The sequence below is a fragment of the Mustela nigripes genome, chromosome 13 (genome assembly GCF_022355385.1).
Source record: "Mustela nigripes isolate SB6536 chromosome 13, MUSNIG.SB6536, whole genome shotgun sequence".
Lineage (NCBI taxonomy): Eukaryota > Metazoa > Chordata > Mammalia > Carnivora > Mustelidae > Mustela > Mustela nigripes.
The window spans coordinates 92577567-92594675 of NC_081569.1; the positions used below are offsets into that span (position 1 = coordinate 92577567).

Sequence of the window (17109 nt, forward strand, 5' to 3'; positions counted from 1 at the left end):
AGAAAGAAAGAAAGAAAGAAAGAAAGAAAGAAAGAAAGAAAGAAAGAAAGAAGAAAAAGGGGACTGACTGAGCCATTGGCTCACACATAATGCAAAGTACCATTGTTTCATTTAAATGTCTAGTAAGTACTCAGTAAAACAAGGACTGCTCCATTCCTGACAAGGTCAAGAACCTCAGCACCCACAATATCTTTTAGTTCTTTTTGGGTTCTGCAGACAACATATTCCTCATTTATACATTGTACTTAAGGTCATTTATACTATTATTTGTTAATTGTCCCTCTCCAAAAAAAGGCTCTAGAATCTATCCAGATCACAATATAATAGGTATTCTCATTAGTGCTCAGAAATTCCTTCACCACTGAAGCTTTATCAACCTCCTCTCAAGCCTCCTGCAGGCTCTGGATCCATCCATGATGGCCATAAACTGTCCATGGGTTTCTTATGCAAAAAACTGCTCTCCTCAGCCGTGTTAGACACCATGAGAGCAGCAATTGCTGGCCATAAACTGGGCTCTCCTGGAAATAAAATCTCTCACAGGCCCTAAGTCCATGATTCTCCCAGACCCAGCTGCCCATTAGGCTTGGCTCATGGAAGCAGCTCCTCACAAGTTTGGCAGAGCTACAGAGATCTGTAGCTACTTGCTAGAGAATGGATCCACAAAGCTGGACCTTGTTGCCAGACATCATGGTGCTAGAGAAGGTCAAACTTCTCCTAGACCGCTCGGCTACCTGGAGAACTCCTTGGGATCAAATGAGTTAATAGCAGTGGAACTTCCTATACTTTACAGAATTCCCTGGGCATAAGAAAAAAGGTGATTCCAAATGGAAGTACAGAGAGTGAGGAGGAATAAAAAGCAATAGAAATGGTAAATATGTGGGTGAATCTAAATGAATATTGACCATACAGAGCAAAATAATAAAATAATATTTTTATGAGGTTTCAAATATAGAGAGAATTAAAATATCAATAAAAATACAACAAGCCAAGAAGGAGTTAATTGTTCCAAGGTCCTAACATCATTTGGGAGGAAAGTATAAATTAATATTAGACTTTGATGAGTCAAAAATGCATGCTGTAGGGTTCCTGGGTGGCTCAGTCCATTAAGCTTCTGTCTTTAGCTCAGGTCATGATCTTGGGGGTCCTGGGTCCTGGGATCAAGCCTACTTTAGGCTCCCTCCTCAGTGAGGAGTCTGCTTTTCCCTCTCCCTCTGTTCCTCACCCCTCGCCCATGCTTGCTTGTGCTCTCTCTTACATAAATAAATAAACTCCTTAAAAATAAATATTACATGTTGTAACTTCTAGGGAAACTGCTTAAAAGAACAGTAAAAAGTATGCCTAACTTCCAATTGAAGAAAAAACTGGAATAACATAAGTCCAAAACTTTTCTCTTCTTTCAGAGAAAAGGGGACATAGAATAGGTAAGACAAAAAGAAAACATAGTAAAACAGTCAACTTGAAGATATATCAAAAATAGATTAAATGTAAATATTCCTATTAAAAGACAAAATTAGATTGGATTAAAGAAAGAAAACCCAACTATGCGCTCTTTACAAGATACACATCGACAATATAAGATTAAGAAAGGCCAAAATCACAATAGAACACAAAAAGATCTACCACGCAAACACTAACGGAAAGCTGGTATATGACTATATCAATATAAAAAATGAACTTCAGGGACGCCTGGGTGGCTCAGTTCGTTAAGCGGCTGCCTTCAGCTCAGGTCATGATCCCAGCATCCTGGGATCCCACATCGGGCTCCTTGTTCTGTAGGGAGCCTGCTTCTCCCTCTGCCACTCTGTCTGCCTGTGCTCGCTCTCTCTCTCTCTCTGACAAATAAATAAATAAAATCTTTAAAAAAATAAAAATAAAAATAAATAAATAAATAAATAATGAATTAAAAAGCCAAAAGTATTGCTAGAGATAAAGGTCACTTTATCATCTTAAAAGGTTCAATTCACCAGGAAGTTAAAATAACCTAAATTTATACACTCTTAATTCCCATCCCTCATTAAATTCCCATGGAGAAATTAAAGTGCAAATACAAAGAAATTAAGGTCCCAAGGAAATCAGAGTTCCTATTTCTTCCCCTCAATCTCTTACTCTGCTCAGTCCAACCAGAGAGCAACCTCAGAGGCCTAGCTGCCTTCTTCAGTTACAGCCTAGTGGCTTTTACCAAGAATGAGAGTTGCTCCTTGGCATTACCAAAGTTAAATTAATCCTAACTGCAACACTTAGGTGTCTCATTCCTCAACTTCAATGTTGTCAATAAAACACATGAATATCAATATTACTCTCCCACTCATTTGAAAATTTACACCCAAATGTGGTAACTGCCCCAGTGGCATTTCCCAGACAAAGCAAATTTTCCCACATTGCTGTCACCTGCCATGAATCATAACAGAGATTGAGTGTTATCTGAGAGGAGAAGGATAGACAGAAAAAGCAAGAGGGGGATGTGGAATATTCTCCATGGTTTCTGTCTTAAAAGGATGCTGGTGAGTTCATACTAAACATTGGAGACTACAGTTTTGAAATTAAATATAACTGAAGTCAGTGAAATCCATGGCTTACCAAAACCCCAGGTGGCGGTAATCCATGAGGTTGCTCCTGTCTTCTGTTATTCTTAGAGGGTCCAAGCAGATGAAATAATCTTTGTCAAGTGATTCTCATCAAAATCTGTTTTCCTCTGATTTCTTAATTCCTGAGGTCTTGGTTAATCTTCACTACTCCAAAGGCAGCATCAAAAAATAAAAATCCAAATAAATAATAATCCCTTGCTGCAAAAGGACCTGATCTTCCCTGGAAAACAAAATTGTCCTTGTTGAAAGACTAGAGACATGAAATGAGTGCTGTCCAGCCACAAAATACCCTCCTAAAAAGCCAGAGCACCAAAGCTCTATCATTTTGAGTTTAGTTTTCTCTGGTCCCAGAAAGAGTTTGCCCTTTCCCTACATACTCGGTTCATAACATTTGAAGCTATCTCTGCAGGCCTACAAGTACCTACAGAGGTTCTTCTCTCCCCGAGGAAATACTCTCCCCTAGCAAGACCAGACCCCTGCTTGCTCAGGCTTCCATCTCACTCAAACCTGTTCTGACCACAAAATGAACACTTTTTCTCGCCAAATCCAGCCACCGGCCCCATGTCAGTAACACCATCTGCAGCTGGGCTGCCACAATTTAAATCAGCTGTGGCATTTCACACAAAAGGCAAAGTCTTCCACATAGCACTTTGACTCTAAATTCCAGACTCTCTGCTTATACCCATTCAGCCTCACAATGGACAGTAATTTTTAGGAATGCAAGGTGAAGTTTGGATATTGGGCTCTTATCAAGCTCAGATCCTGCCCTACCACTCACCTCTCCTGACTGCATATTTTCCAAGCAAGACAACCATAGTTAAGAACAGTAACCAATGCAGAATTGACCACTTTATTAACTTCCAAACCAGCACCCAATAACTCCCAAAGCTGAGGTCTGACAGAAGCTGGATTGAATAATATGATTTAGCCCTGAAGGCCTAAACATGCCTTCCTATCTCCTCCCCCAGGAAATAAAAATAAAAAGAAGTCTTAAGGGAAAACAGAATCTGCCATTAAGTAACCACCCTGTTTCAGACATGGAAGGTGGAAGAAAAGACCAACAGATAGACCATCTTGTCTAGACAGCTCAACAAGACAATTTAAGATGCAAAAGAAGAAACTGCCTGGCCTTCTCTTGTGGGTGCTTACCACACAAAGGTAGGAAAAAAATAAATAAAAATAAAACAGGATACCAGTTACAGTGTTTACATTTAAAGCACAGTACACTGTCTACTAGTAATGCAGACTCCAATGAATATCCTAGGCTCTAGCTAGCCAGAATATCAATTTTTCCTCCCTTGGAAAGGAGACTCTCAGAAAGGAATCAAAAGAGGGCAGAAAAGTTTAGAAAAATGGATTTACACAAACATGAGCACATAACTGCCACACAAAAACATACATACACTGAGTATATACCTACACTTGGGTATAGGACAAAGACTAATTTCTAGGGAAGCATTAGAATACCATCACAGGTAAACAGATAACTGCATAAGAGTTGGAACCAAGACATAAAACCAGTACTATTGGCTCAATCAGGGCTGGGACTAAGGTGAACCAAGCGTGATGCCTAGGGCCTCCTCAGTTTTGTGCCTGAGCCTGTCATTTGCTTTTAGTCTTATCCTTGGACTAAATCAGTATGTGTGATGGGAAGCAATGTTATTTAGAAGGGAATAAATGTCTTAAAAAAAAAAATACAGAACTCCAGATCTAACTAACTCCAGATGAAGGAAAAATGCAACAATGCAGCAGCTAGCCCTGGGTAACCAGGACCCCAGTCTAAGGAGAAAGTGCACTCTACATCCACGAATAATGGCTACAGCATACTAAAATTTTTATCTAAAGTCTCCCACTATCTCTCATTTGTTATCTAAAGTCTCTCATTTGTTATCTATTGCTGCATAAAAAATTATCCAAAACTTAGTGGCTTAGAACATTTATTATCTCACATTTTCATTGTGACAGGAATCTGGGCACAGCTTAGCTGGATCTTCAGGCCCAAAGTCTCTCACAGACTGCAATCAAGGTATTGACTAGGGCCATAGTCATCTCAAGGCTTCACTGTGGAAGAATGTGTTCCAAGCTCACTCATGTGGTTATTGACAAGTTTTATCTCCTTGTTGGCTATTGACCAGAGCCTGTCCTCAGTTCCTTGACATTTAAACCTTCCCAATATGAAGCTTGCTTCATCAAAGTAAGCAAATCAAAAAGGCAAGAAAATGCCCATGAGATGGAATTTACAGTCTTTCATGATCTAATCTTGGAAGTGATATCCCACCACTTTTGCATAGTATACTCATTAGAAGCAAATCATAAGGTATAGCCCACATACAAGGGGAAGGGATTACACAAGGATATGAATACAAAGGGGTGGAAATCATTGGAAGCCATCTTAGATGGCTGTCCTGTCAAATCCATGAAATTCAGAGTTAAGAGAAAATATATTTTTCAAATTATAACAGGTACATCTTATACTTATATAATAACTTAAATAGTTGCTTCCCTATTTGAAATTTGGTGACCCCAATAGCTTTGCACCATTTGATTAAATGCTTAATGCTAGAAACGGCCCCATGGTAAATCACTGAATCACCAGAGATCTTTACATTATATTCAGAGAGGTAGACTTCAGTAGAGGAGATTTGTATTTTTTTATCTCCCCAATACCCCTTTTTCCATTGGAAAACTGCCTCTTCTTCACCCTATATGATTCTAACGAAACATATTTCCAGGGCCCTATCTGACCTCTGGCTAATCACATGACCATCTTCCTCTTACCTACACCAAGCAGGCCAAAGAGTCCATTCATGTGATTTGATATGAGGAGACAGAAAATCTCTTCCTTTTGAATAATAATAAAAATGAGAGTTTACAGCTGCTGGAAGCAACCTTTCCCACCATGAAAGGACCTGTTGGTAGAGCCAGTTCCACCCTTAACTCCAGTTACATAAGCCAATAAATCCCATTTTGCTCAAGCTTGCTTGGGTTTCTGACATTTGCTTGTAACCAAGAGTCCTGACAAATACAGGCTTGTTTCAAGCTAATACTTCTTACTATTATTACACATATTCTATCTCTGCATGGTTCTCAAACCAGAAAACAACCAGAATTACCTGAAAAGCTTTTTTTTTTAAATACATATTTCTAGAAGGAGTGAGAGACAAGATGGCAGAGGAGTAGCAGACTGAAATGACATCAGGTCCCAGGAGTTCAGCCAGATAGCTATCAAACCATTCTGAATACCTACAAACTCAACAGGAGATAGAAGAGGAGAAGAGCAGCAATTCTAGGAAGAGATAATCAACCACTTTCTGAAAGGTAGGACATGCATAGAAGTGAATCTGAAACAATGGGAAGACAGACTGTGCAGGGAGAGGCCAGCTCCTGGCAAGCAGTGGAGCCGCGGAGAACAAAATCAGAACTCTTAGAAGTCTGCTTCACTGAGGTACATTACTCCAGAGGCTGAGCAGGGGTGGAGACTTCACAGGGACAGTGTGGTCTCAGGTCCCACGGGGTCACAGAAATATCGATGGTGTCTGAGTGTGAAGGAGCTCCCAGGTGTCAGACGGGGGAAGCCAGCTACGGAAATGGAGCCGAGAAGTGGGGTCTCAGTTCAGGGTTGCTTTAAACAGTGTTCCAAGGCACAGTTGGACCACTGCTCTTCGAGCAGGGACCCCACAAGTGGCAGATCCAGAGAGACCCTCTCCTTCCTCCTCTAGGAGGAGCAGCATAGCAATGTGCAGTTTGGAGACTCCAAACAGGGCTGTGTGACAGAGACAAAAACAATCGGTCACAGGCTGAGGGAGCTCAGAGCATGGACGGATTCCAGGGAGATGGGAGTGATTGACTGCTTTTCTCTGAGGGCGCACTGAGGAGTACGGTCCCGAACTCTCAGCTCCTCTGGGTCCGAGACTGGGAGGCTGCCATTTTTCATTCCTGTTCTCCAGAGGTCTATGAAAGCATTCAGGGAACAAAAGCTCCCAAGAACGAACCTGAGCAGATTATTTATCCCGGCCCCTAGCAGGGTGGGGCAATTCCACCTCAGGCAAAGACATCTGAATCTCACTGTAACAGGCCCCTACCCTAGAATATCAGCAAGAACATCCAGCCAAGACCAAGCTCACTGATCAAAGAGAAGAGCAAAACTCCAAAGGGGAAAGCAATGTATAGAATTCATGGCCTTCTCCGCATTGTCCTTTAGTCTTGCAAAGTTAAATTTTTTTAATTTTATTTTTTTCCTTTTTTTTAACTTTTCCTCTTTCCTCTTTTAACGTTTTTTAACTAGTTTATCTTAACAATACCTTTCTTGAAAAAAAATCTTTTTAAATCATCAATGTTATAGTCATATTTTATCCCTTCATTGTATTTAACCTTATTTTTGTATACCAATAGGGTTTTATTTTTCTTTAAAATTTTGGGATACAATTTCTTCTAATAGCTCAAAATATACCCTAAATCTAGCACATGGCTTTCTTCTAGTCTCCAGCCTGAGACATTCTCTACTTTTTTTTTCCCTATTATCCAACCAACTTATCTTATCAATTCCTTTTTTACAATTTTTTTTCATTTTCATCTTTTCATTTTCGTCTTTATTCCATCCCTTCATTGTGTTTACCCTTATTTTTGTATATATATAAGTTTCTTTCTTTAAAATTTTAGGAGGTAGTTTCTTCTAAGAGAACAAAATACACCCAAAATCAATTGGGTGGCTCGTTCTAGTCACCAGTCTAAGATATATATATATATATATAAAGAGAGAGAGAGAGAGATATCGATATATCTATATATATATATATATAGAGAGAGAGAGAGAGAGATATCGATATCTCTCTCTCTATATATATATAGAGATATATATTTCCCCCCTCCCCCAGTTTTGGGTCTCTTCTGATTTGGTTAGTATATATTTTTCTGGGGTCTTTGCCACCTTTTTAGTATTTTATTCTCTCATTAATATATTCTTATCTGGATAAAATGACAAAGCAGAAAAACTCACCATAAAAAAAAAAAAAAGAACAAGAGGCAGTACCTAAGGCTAAGGACCTAATCAATAAGGACATTGGTAATATGTCAGAACTAGAGTTCAGAATGACTATTCTCAAAATACTAGCTGGGATCAAAAAAGGCATGGAAAATATTAGAGAAACCCTTCCTGGAGAAATAAAATTCCATTCTGGAGAAATAAAAGAACTAATATCTAACCAAGTTGAAATCAAAAACGTTATTAATGAGGTACAATCAAAAATGGAGTCTCTTACTGTGAGGATAAAAGAGGCAGAAGAGAGAATTACTGCTATACAAGACCAAATGATGGAGAATAATGAAGCCAAGCAAAAGAGAGACAAACAACTACTGGACAACAAGGGGAGAATCTGAGAGATAACGGATACCATAAGACAAAACAATATTAGAATAATTGGGATCCCAGAAGAAGAAGAAAGACATAAAGGGTAAGAAGGTATATTGTAGTGAATTATAGCAGAGAATTTCCCTAATTTGGCAAAGGGAACAAGTATCAAAATCTAGGAGACACAGAGAACCCCCATCAAAATCAATAAAAATAGATCCACACCCCATCATCTAATACTAATAGTAAAACTTACACGTCTTAGTGACAAAGAGAAAATCCTGAAAGGAGTTTGGGACAAGAAGTATATAACATAAAATGGTAGAAATATAAGATTGGCAGCAGACTTCTCTACAGAAATCTGGCAGGCCATAAAGAACTGGCATAATATATTCAAAGCAATAAATGAGAAAAATATGCAGCCAAGAATACTATATCCAGCTAGGCTGTCACTGAAAATAGAAGGAGAAATAAAAATCTTCCACAACAAACAAAAATTAAAAGAATTTGCAAACATCAAACCAGTCCTACAGGAAATATTGAAAGGGGTCCTCCAAGCAACGAGAGTGTCTAAAAGTAACAGACAAGAAGAAACAGAGACAATAGACAGTAACAATCACCTTACAGGCAATACAATGGCACTAAATTCATATCTATCAATAGTTACCCTGAATGTAAATAGGCTAAATGCACCAATCAAAAGACACACAGTATCAGAATGGATTAAAAAAAACAAGACCCATCGATATACTGTCTATAACAAACTCATTTAAGACCCAAAGACACCTCCAGATTTAAAATGAGAGGGTGGAAAACAATTTACCATGCTAAAGGACATCAAAAGAAAGCTGGGGTGGCAATCCTTATATCAGATCAATTAGATTTTAAGCCAAAGACTATAATAAGAGATGAGGAAGGACACTGATCATATTGAAAGGGTCTGTCCAACAAGAAGATCTAACAATTTTAAATATCTATGCCCCTAACATGGGAGCAGCCAATTATATAAACCAAATAATAACAAAAATCAAGGAAACACATTGATAATAATACATTAGGGGACTTTAACACCCCCCTCACTCAAATGGACAGATCATCCAAGCAAAAAATCTACATGGAAATAAAGGCCTTAAATGACACACTGGACCAGATGGATATCACAGATATATTCAGAACATTCCATCCCAAAGCAACATAATACACATTCTTCTCTACTGGACATGGAACATTCTCCAGAATAGATCACATCCTAGGTCACAAATTAGGTCTCAACTGGTACCACAAGATTGGGATCATTCCCTGCATATTTTCAGACCACAGAGCTCTGAAGCTGGAACTCAATCACAAGAGGAAGTTGGAAAGAACTCAAATACATGGAGACTAAAGAGAATCCTTCTAAAAAATGAATGGGTCAACCAGGAAATTAAGGAAGAATTGAAAAAATTCATGAAACAAATAAAAATGAAAACACAACTGTTCGAAATCTTTGGGACACAGCAAAGGCAGTCCTGAGAGGAAAGTATATAGCAATACAAGCCTTTCTCAAGAAACAAGAAAGGCCTCAAGTACACAACCTAACCCTATATTTAAAAGAGCTGGAGAAAGAACATCAAAGAAAGCCTAAACCCAGCAGGAAAAAAGAAATCAGAAATCAGAGCAGAAATCAATGAAATAGAAACCAAAAGAACAATAGATCAAATCAACGAAAGTAGGAGCTGGTTCTCTGAAAGAATTAATAAGATTGATAAACCCCTGGCCAGACTTATCAAAAAGAAAAGAGAAAGGACTCAAATTAATAAAATCATGAATGAAGAAGGAGAGATCACAACCAACACCAAAGAAATACAAACAATTATAAGAACACATTATGAGCAACTATACACCAGCAAATTTGACAATCTGGAAGAAATGGATGCATTCCTAGAGACATACAAACTACCAAAACTGAACTAGGAAGAAATAGAAAGGAGATTGAGGCAGTCATCAAAAATCTCCCAGCAGGGATGCCTGGGTGGCTCAGTTGGTTAAGCAGCTGCCTTCAGCTCAGGTCATGATCTCAGGGTCCTGGGATCGAGTCCCACATCAGGCTCCTTGCTCGGCAGGGAGCATGCTTCTCCCTCTGTCTCTGCCTGCCATTCTGTCTGCATGTGCTTGCTCTCTCTCTCACTCTCTCTCTGACAAATAAATAAATAAAATCTTTAAAAAAAAAAAAAAATCTCCCAGCAAACAAGAGCCCAGAGCCTTCCCAGTGGCTTCCCAGGGGGATTCTACCAAGCATTTAAAATATTTTTTTTCTAAGATTTTATTTATTTATTTGACAGAGAGAAATCACAAGTAGATGGAGAGGCAGGCAGAGAGCGAGAGAGGGAAGCAGGCTCCCTGCTGAGCAGAGAGCCCGATGCGGGACTCGATCCCAGGACCCTGAGATCATGACCTGAGCCGAAGGCAGCGGCTTAACCCACTGAGCCACCCAAGCATTTAAAGAATAATTAATACCTATTCTCCTGAAACTGTTCCCAAAAATTGGAAATAGAAGGAAAACTTCCAAACTCATCTTACAAGGCCAGTGTTACCTTGATCCCAAAATAAGACAAAGACCCCATCAAAAAGGAGAATTACAGAACAATATCCCTGAAGAACATGGATGCAAAATATCTCACCAAAATACTAGCCAGTAGGATCCAACAGTACTTTAAAAGAATTATTCGGGTGCCTGGGTGGCTCAGTTGGTTAAGTGACTGCCTTCAGCTCAGGTCATGATCCCAGGGTCCTGGGATTGAGTCCCGCATCGGGCTCCCTGCTCCATGGGGAGTCTGCTCCCTCTGACCTTCTCCCCTCTCATGCTCTCTCTCACTATCTCTTTCTCAAATAAATAAATAAAATCTTAAAAAAAAAAAAAGAATTATTCACCACGACCAAATGCAATTTATTCCTGGGCTGCAAGGTTGGTGCAACATCTGCAAATTAATCAATGTGATACAATACATTAATAAAAGAAAGAACAAGAACCATTTGATACTCTCCATAGATCCTGAAAAAGCACTTGTCAAAGTACAGCATCCTTTCTTGATCAAAACTCTTCAAAGTGTAGGGATATAGGGCACATTCCTCAATATCATCAAAGTCATTTATGAAATGCAAATAACCATTTGCACAGCAAATAACCATTCTCAATGGGGAAAACTGAGAGCTTTTCAACTAATATCAGGAACATAGCAGTGATGTCCACTATCATCACTGCTATTCAGCATAGTACTAGAAATCATAGCCTCAGCAATCAGAAAAGAAAAAGAAATTAAAGGCATCCAAATCGGTAAAGAAGTCAAACTGTCTCTCTTTGCAGATGATGTGACTTTATGTGGAAAAACCCAAAAGACTCCACTCCAAAACTTCTATAATTTGTACAGGAATTCAGTAAAATGTCAGGATATAAAAGCAATGCACAGAAATGAGTTGCATTTGTAAATACCAACAGCAAGACAGAAGAAAGAAAAATTAAGGAGTCGATCCCATTTACAATTACACCCCAAACCATAAGATACCTAGAAATAAACCTAACTAAAGAGACCAAGAATCTGTACTTAGAAAACTATGAAGTACTCATGAAAGAAATTGATGAAAATACAAAGAAATGGAAAAACATTCCATGCTCATGCATTGGAAAAACAAATATTGTGAAAATGTATTTGCTACCTAGAGCAATCTACACATTCAATGCAGTCCCTATCCAAATACCATCAATTTTTTTCAAAGAAACAGAACAAACAATACTGACATCTATATGGAACCAGAAAAGACCCTGAATAGCCAGAGAAATGTTGAAAAAGAAAGTCAAAGTTGTTGGCATCACAATTCCAGACTTCAAGTTCTATTACAAAGCTGTAGTCATCAAGACAGTATGGTACTGGCACAAAAACAGACACAGATCAATGAAATAGAATAGAGAGCCCAGAAATAGGCCCTCAACTCTGTCTATGATCAACTAATCTTCGACATGTCCTGTGGAAAAAAGATAGTCTCTTCAACAAATGGTGTTGGGAAAATTGGACAGCCACATGCAGAAGAATGAAACCAGACCATATCCTTACACCACACACAAAAATAGACAACAAATGGATGAAAGACCTCAATGTGAGAAAGGAATACATTAAATTCCTTGAGGAGAACACAGGCAGCAATCTCTTTGACCTCAGCCACAGCAACTTCTTCCTAGAAACATCACCAAAGACAAGACAAGGGAAGCAAGGGCAGAAATGAACTATTGGGACTTCATCAAGATCAAAAGCTTTTGCACAGCAAAGGAAACAGTCAACAAAACCAAAAGACAACTGACAGAATGGGAGAAGATATTCACAAATGACATATCAGATAAAGGGCTAGTATCCAAAATCTACAAAGAACTTATCAAATTCAACACCCAAAGAACAAATAAGCCAATCAAGAAACGGGCAGAAGACATGAACAGACATATCTACAAAGAAAACATCGAAATGGGCAACAGACACATGAAAAAGTGCTTTACATCACTTGGCATCAGGGAAATACAAATCAAAAGCACAATGAGATACCACCTCACGCCAGTCAGAATGGCTAAAATTAACAAGTCAGGAAATGACAGATGTTGGAGAGGATGCAGAGAAAGGAGAACCCTCCTACACTGTTGGTGGGAATGCAAGCTGGTGCAGCCACTCTGGAAAACAGCATGGAGCTTCCTCAGAAAGTTGAAAATAGAGCTACCCTATGACCCAGCAATTGCACTACTGGGTATTTACCCTAAAGATACAAATGTACTGATCTGAAGGGGCACGTACACCCGAATGTTTATAGCAGCAATGTCCACAATAGCCAAACTACGGAAAGAACCTAGACGTCCATCAACAGATGAATGGATAAAGAAGAGGTGGCATATATATACAATGGAATACTATGCAGCCATGAAAAGAAATAAATTCTTGCCTTTTGCAATGACATGGATAGAACTAGAGGGTATTATGCTGAGCTAAATAAGTCAATTGGAGAAAGACAATTATCATATGATCTCCCTGATACAATGAATTGGAGAGGCAGAGTTGGGGGCTTGGGGGGTAGGGAAGGAAAAAAATGAAACAAGATGGGATCAGGAGGGAGACAAACCATAAGAGACTCTTAATCTCACAAAACAAACTGAGGGATGCTGGCAGGGGAGGGCGGTAAGGAGAGGGTGGTTGGGTTTGGACATTGGAGAAGATATGTGATAAGGTGAGTGCTGTGAAGTGTGTAAGCCTAATGATTCACAGACCTGTAACCCTGGGGCAAATAATACATTTTATGTTAATAATAATAATCCATAAAAAATATGTAATGGAAAAAAAAAGAACTATGAAGATTAAAAAAAAAAAAACATGTTTCTAGGTCCCACCCAAACCTACTATTTCAGCATTTAGTAGTGGAATCCTCATATTTGTATTTTCTTTTCAAGTAGATGGGAGCAAGCACAGTATTTATAACTTTTTTTTAAATTTAAGTATAGTTGATTCAAAATGTTTCATTAGTTTCTCATGCACAACATAGTGATTGGCAAGTCCATAGTTATGCTATGCTCACCACAAGCGAGCTACCCACCTGTCACCACACAGTAACATTAAAATACCATTAATTTACATTTCCCATGCTGTACTTTTTAGCCTTCCAACTTAATTCATTCTGTAATTGTAAGACTATTTCTCCCATTCCCCTTCACCCATTTTGTCCATCCTCCCCACCCCCTCCCTTTTGGGAAACATCAGTTTGTTCACTGTATTTATGAGTGTTTCTGCTTTTTGTTTGTTTTGTTTTTTGGATTCCACATATAAGTGAAATCATATAGTACTTGTTTTTTTCTTATTTCACTTAGAATAATGCTAAGTCCATCCATGTTTTTGCAAATGACAAGATCTCATTCTTTTTTATAGCTGAGTAATATATTTATATATATTTTAATTCCACAAATGGTTCTAAAGCCAAGACAGTATAGGTAACCACTAATCTTATCAACAAAAGAACAAGTTTCAAATTCTAAACTGAACTTTTTCCTATTTGAATTGCAACATGGACTTTCAGTTAGAATCCTGCAGGGAAACTGGGTTTCCCTAGATTGATCACCACTGAACTCTGTTATTCCCAATAGAAAAATCAGTGAAACATTTTAAAATAGATTTATTGATTTTTCTTAATTCTACTGACAGAAACCATTAGTGGTAGGAGTATTATAATCACAGATGTGGTTAAAAAAAATCATGCTCTTTCAGTGACTGATCATAAAACTAGCATAAGAACCAGAGTGGGCAATAATTGCCTCCTAATGCAAATTTTGCTATTAAATGGCACAAAACACAGCTAAGCCATGTTTCTGTATCTTTTTATATGTTCACCCCTTTACATCTGTACCTAGACAAATTAGTAAACTAATCTTGCATTCTGACATTTTAGGAAGAGCAAAGAGAAAACAACTTTTTAAAATAATGTCATCAAGGCTCAGTTTCAAGTGCATGATACAGGAACCCTCTGACCAGGTAAACCTTGGACAAACCTGTGAGTCAGCCTAGTGAGACTGGCAGGGTACTTTTCAGCCGTTTGCAATGTCACAATGGTTCCTGTAAATCTGAATATGCTCATTAGGAAACTGGCCTATGACAGCATGGTTAAGCAAAGTTTAGGCCAATCTGTTTTCACAGGATAATTTATATGTTTATGTCAAGGGAAGAGAATAAAAGCAAGAGACATTCTACAGTCTTTATTTCCCAAACAGTTAGGTTGCATGTTTGCTGTTTTGTATTATCACCTCCCAGACAAAGACCCCACTCAGAGGTCCTTATAAAAAGAAAAACTAGGGGCACCTGGGTGGCTCAGTGGGTCAAAGCCTCTGCCTTAGGCTCAGGTCATGATCCCGGGATCCTGGGATCAAGCCCCGCATCGGGCTCTCTGCTCAGCGGGGAGCCTGCTTCCCTTCCTCTCCCTCTGCCTGCCTCTCTGTCTACTTGAGATCTCTGTCAAATAAACAAATAAAATATTAAAAAAAAAAAAGAAAGAAAATAAAAGAAAAACTAGTATTCAAATGTTATCACAGGTGATCATCTTGGGTATAAAATCAAAGACAGATCACCATGGAGGGTCCAAGCAGGAATCATATAACTTCCAGAGCTTGACCATGATTATATCTCTTTCAGTCAATCTCTTCTAGGATTGAAGACTGATGTGGAGGTATTTTCAGTTTTATTTACACTCTTGAAAAATTAAGTACAGGGAGATAATCAACAGGAGAGGGAAAAGGGGACAAGAAATCAGTGAAGATAACATCTCACTATTAATTCCACTTTTTTTTTTTCAGATTTATGAGGTATACTGGGCAAAGTTGCTGGAAGTTGTGAGGCAGAGTATCAGAGAGAAGAAAAAGATCCAGAAGTATGCATGAGTCTTTTGCCAGACAATAAGCTGTATGTACACATAGAATTTACAAAGCTGCACAAAGAACTTTGAGTTGGAAAAAGAATAATTACCAGGCAGCTGTGAGCTGAACAACTACTGGAGTTCACCCAAGTCTGGGAGACATTCTAATTCTGATCTCCAGAGTAGAAAGACCTTACTGAAAATTCTGCAGCATTCAAGGGAGACCTCAGAAAGACTATACTTTAGGAGTAGGGCTAATCTACTCCTAAATAACCACTTTATACCACTTTAATAATACTTTAAAAACAACCTTTATACTAACCATGAACACACAGAAACTGAAATTTTAAATACTACTATTTACAATTGCTTCAAAGAAAATCAACTACTTAAGCATAAATCTAACAAAATGCATACTGAATCAGTATGCTGAAAATTATGAAATGCTATAAAAAAAATCAAAGAAGACCAAACCAAACAGGAGCCATACTGTGTTCATGGATTGGTAGACTAAGTATTGTAAATATGTCAATTTCCCCCACCTTGATTGATAGGTTTAATCCCATTCCTATCAAAATCCCAAGAAAGGTTTTTTTGTAGACAAAAGATAATCCCATTCTAAAATTCATACAGAATGCAATAGGATCTCAAGTAGCTTTAAAAATATTATTTATTTGGGGCACCTGATGGCCCAATGGGCTAAGCTCTGCCTTCAACTCAGGTCATGATCTCAGGGTCCTGGAATCAAGCCCCGTGTTGGGCTCTCTGCTCAGTGGGGAGCCTGCTTCCCCCTCTCTCTCTGCCTGCCTCTCTGCCTACTTGTGATCTCTACCTCTCTGTCAAATAAATGAATAAAATCTTATATATATATATATATATACATAAAATATATAATTAATAATTAATTAATTTAATTAATTGCTGTTTATTATTATATAATTAATAATATATTATTATATATAATATTTATTTATTTATTTGACAGAGAGAGGCACGAGCAGAGAAGACATAAGCAGGGAAGCAGGCTCTCCTCTGAGCAAGGAGCCTGATGAGGGGCTTGATCCCAGGACCCTGGGATCATGACCTGAGCTGAAGGCAGCTGCTTAGCCAACTGAGCCATCCAGGTATTCCTATATATATTTCTGAAAAAGAAAAAGAAAGTAGGAGGAATCACTCTACCCAATGTTGAGTCTCCAAACACATTCCCAGGTTCACTGATTTACTGGGGAGCACTCATAAGACTGCATATAGTCATACTCATGGCTATATATTTTAGCATAAGGATATAAAACAAAGTCAAGAAAGGAAAAGGGTACACAGAACAAAATTTGAAAGGAAATCAGGTATGAGTTTCCAAGAGTCTTCATCTATCAAAGTTATAGGACTTACTTAATTCCTACAGTAAGGAGTTGTGGTAACACATGTGTGAAATGTTGTCTACCAGAGAATCTCCTTAGAGACTCAGTGCCTACCGTTTTTACTGGGAACTGGTCACGTAGGCATACTGTGCCTAGCATACACTAAAATTTCAGATTCCTAGAAGGAAAACAAATGTTCAGCATCAACCATCACTGTTTGCAGTTCAGGCACAGTGAGCCACTCTGATCAGTTAGGATGGTGAGAGCTATCCTGAAATCCTAATTATCAGACGCTAGCCATGGGCCAACCTTGAAAGCGGCCCATTCTAAGGAAAGCAGTGACAGGATGCCTATATTAACTCCTTTTTGCATGCCACACAGCTATATATAGCTGTATATAACTACACTAATGAAG

At 38.5% G+C, this 17109-nt stretch overlaps 1 long non-coding RNA gene across 1 annotated transcript in view; it reads right to left on the minus strand.

The window, feature by feature from the left end:
• Positions 1–2748, minus strand: part of LOC131998808 (uncharacterized) — a 54947-nt gene extending 52199 nt beyond the window's left edge. Inside the window, exon 1 of the long non-coding RNA XR_009398874.1 lies at positions 2578–2748. This is a non-coding gene — a long non-coding RNA (uncharacterized LOC131998808). The remainder of the gene's footprint in view (positions 1–2577) is intronic.
• Positions 2749–17109: the final 14361 nt, after the last annotated feature.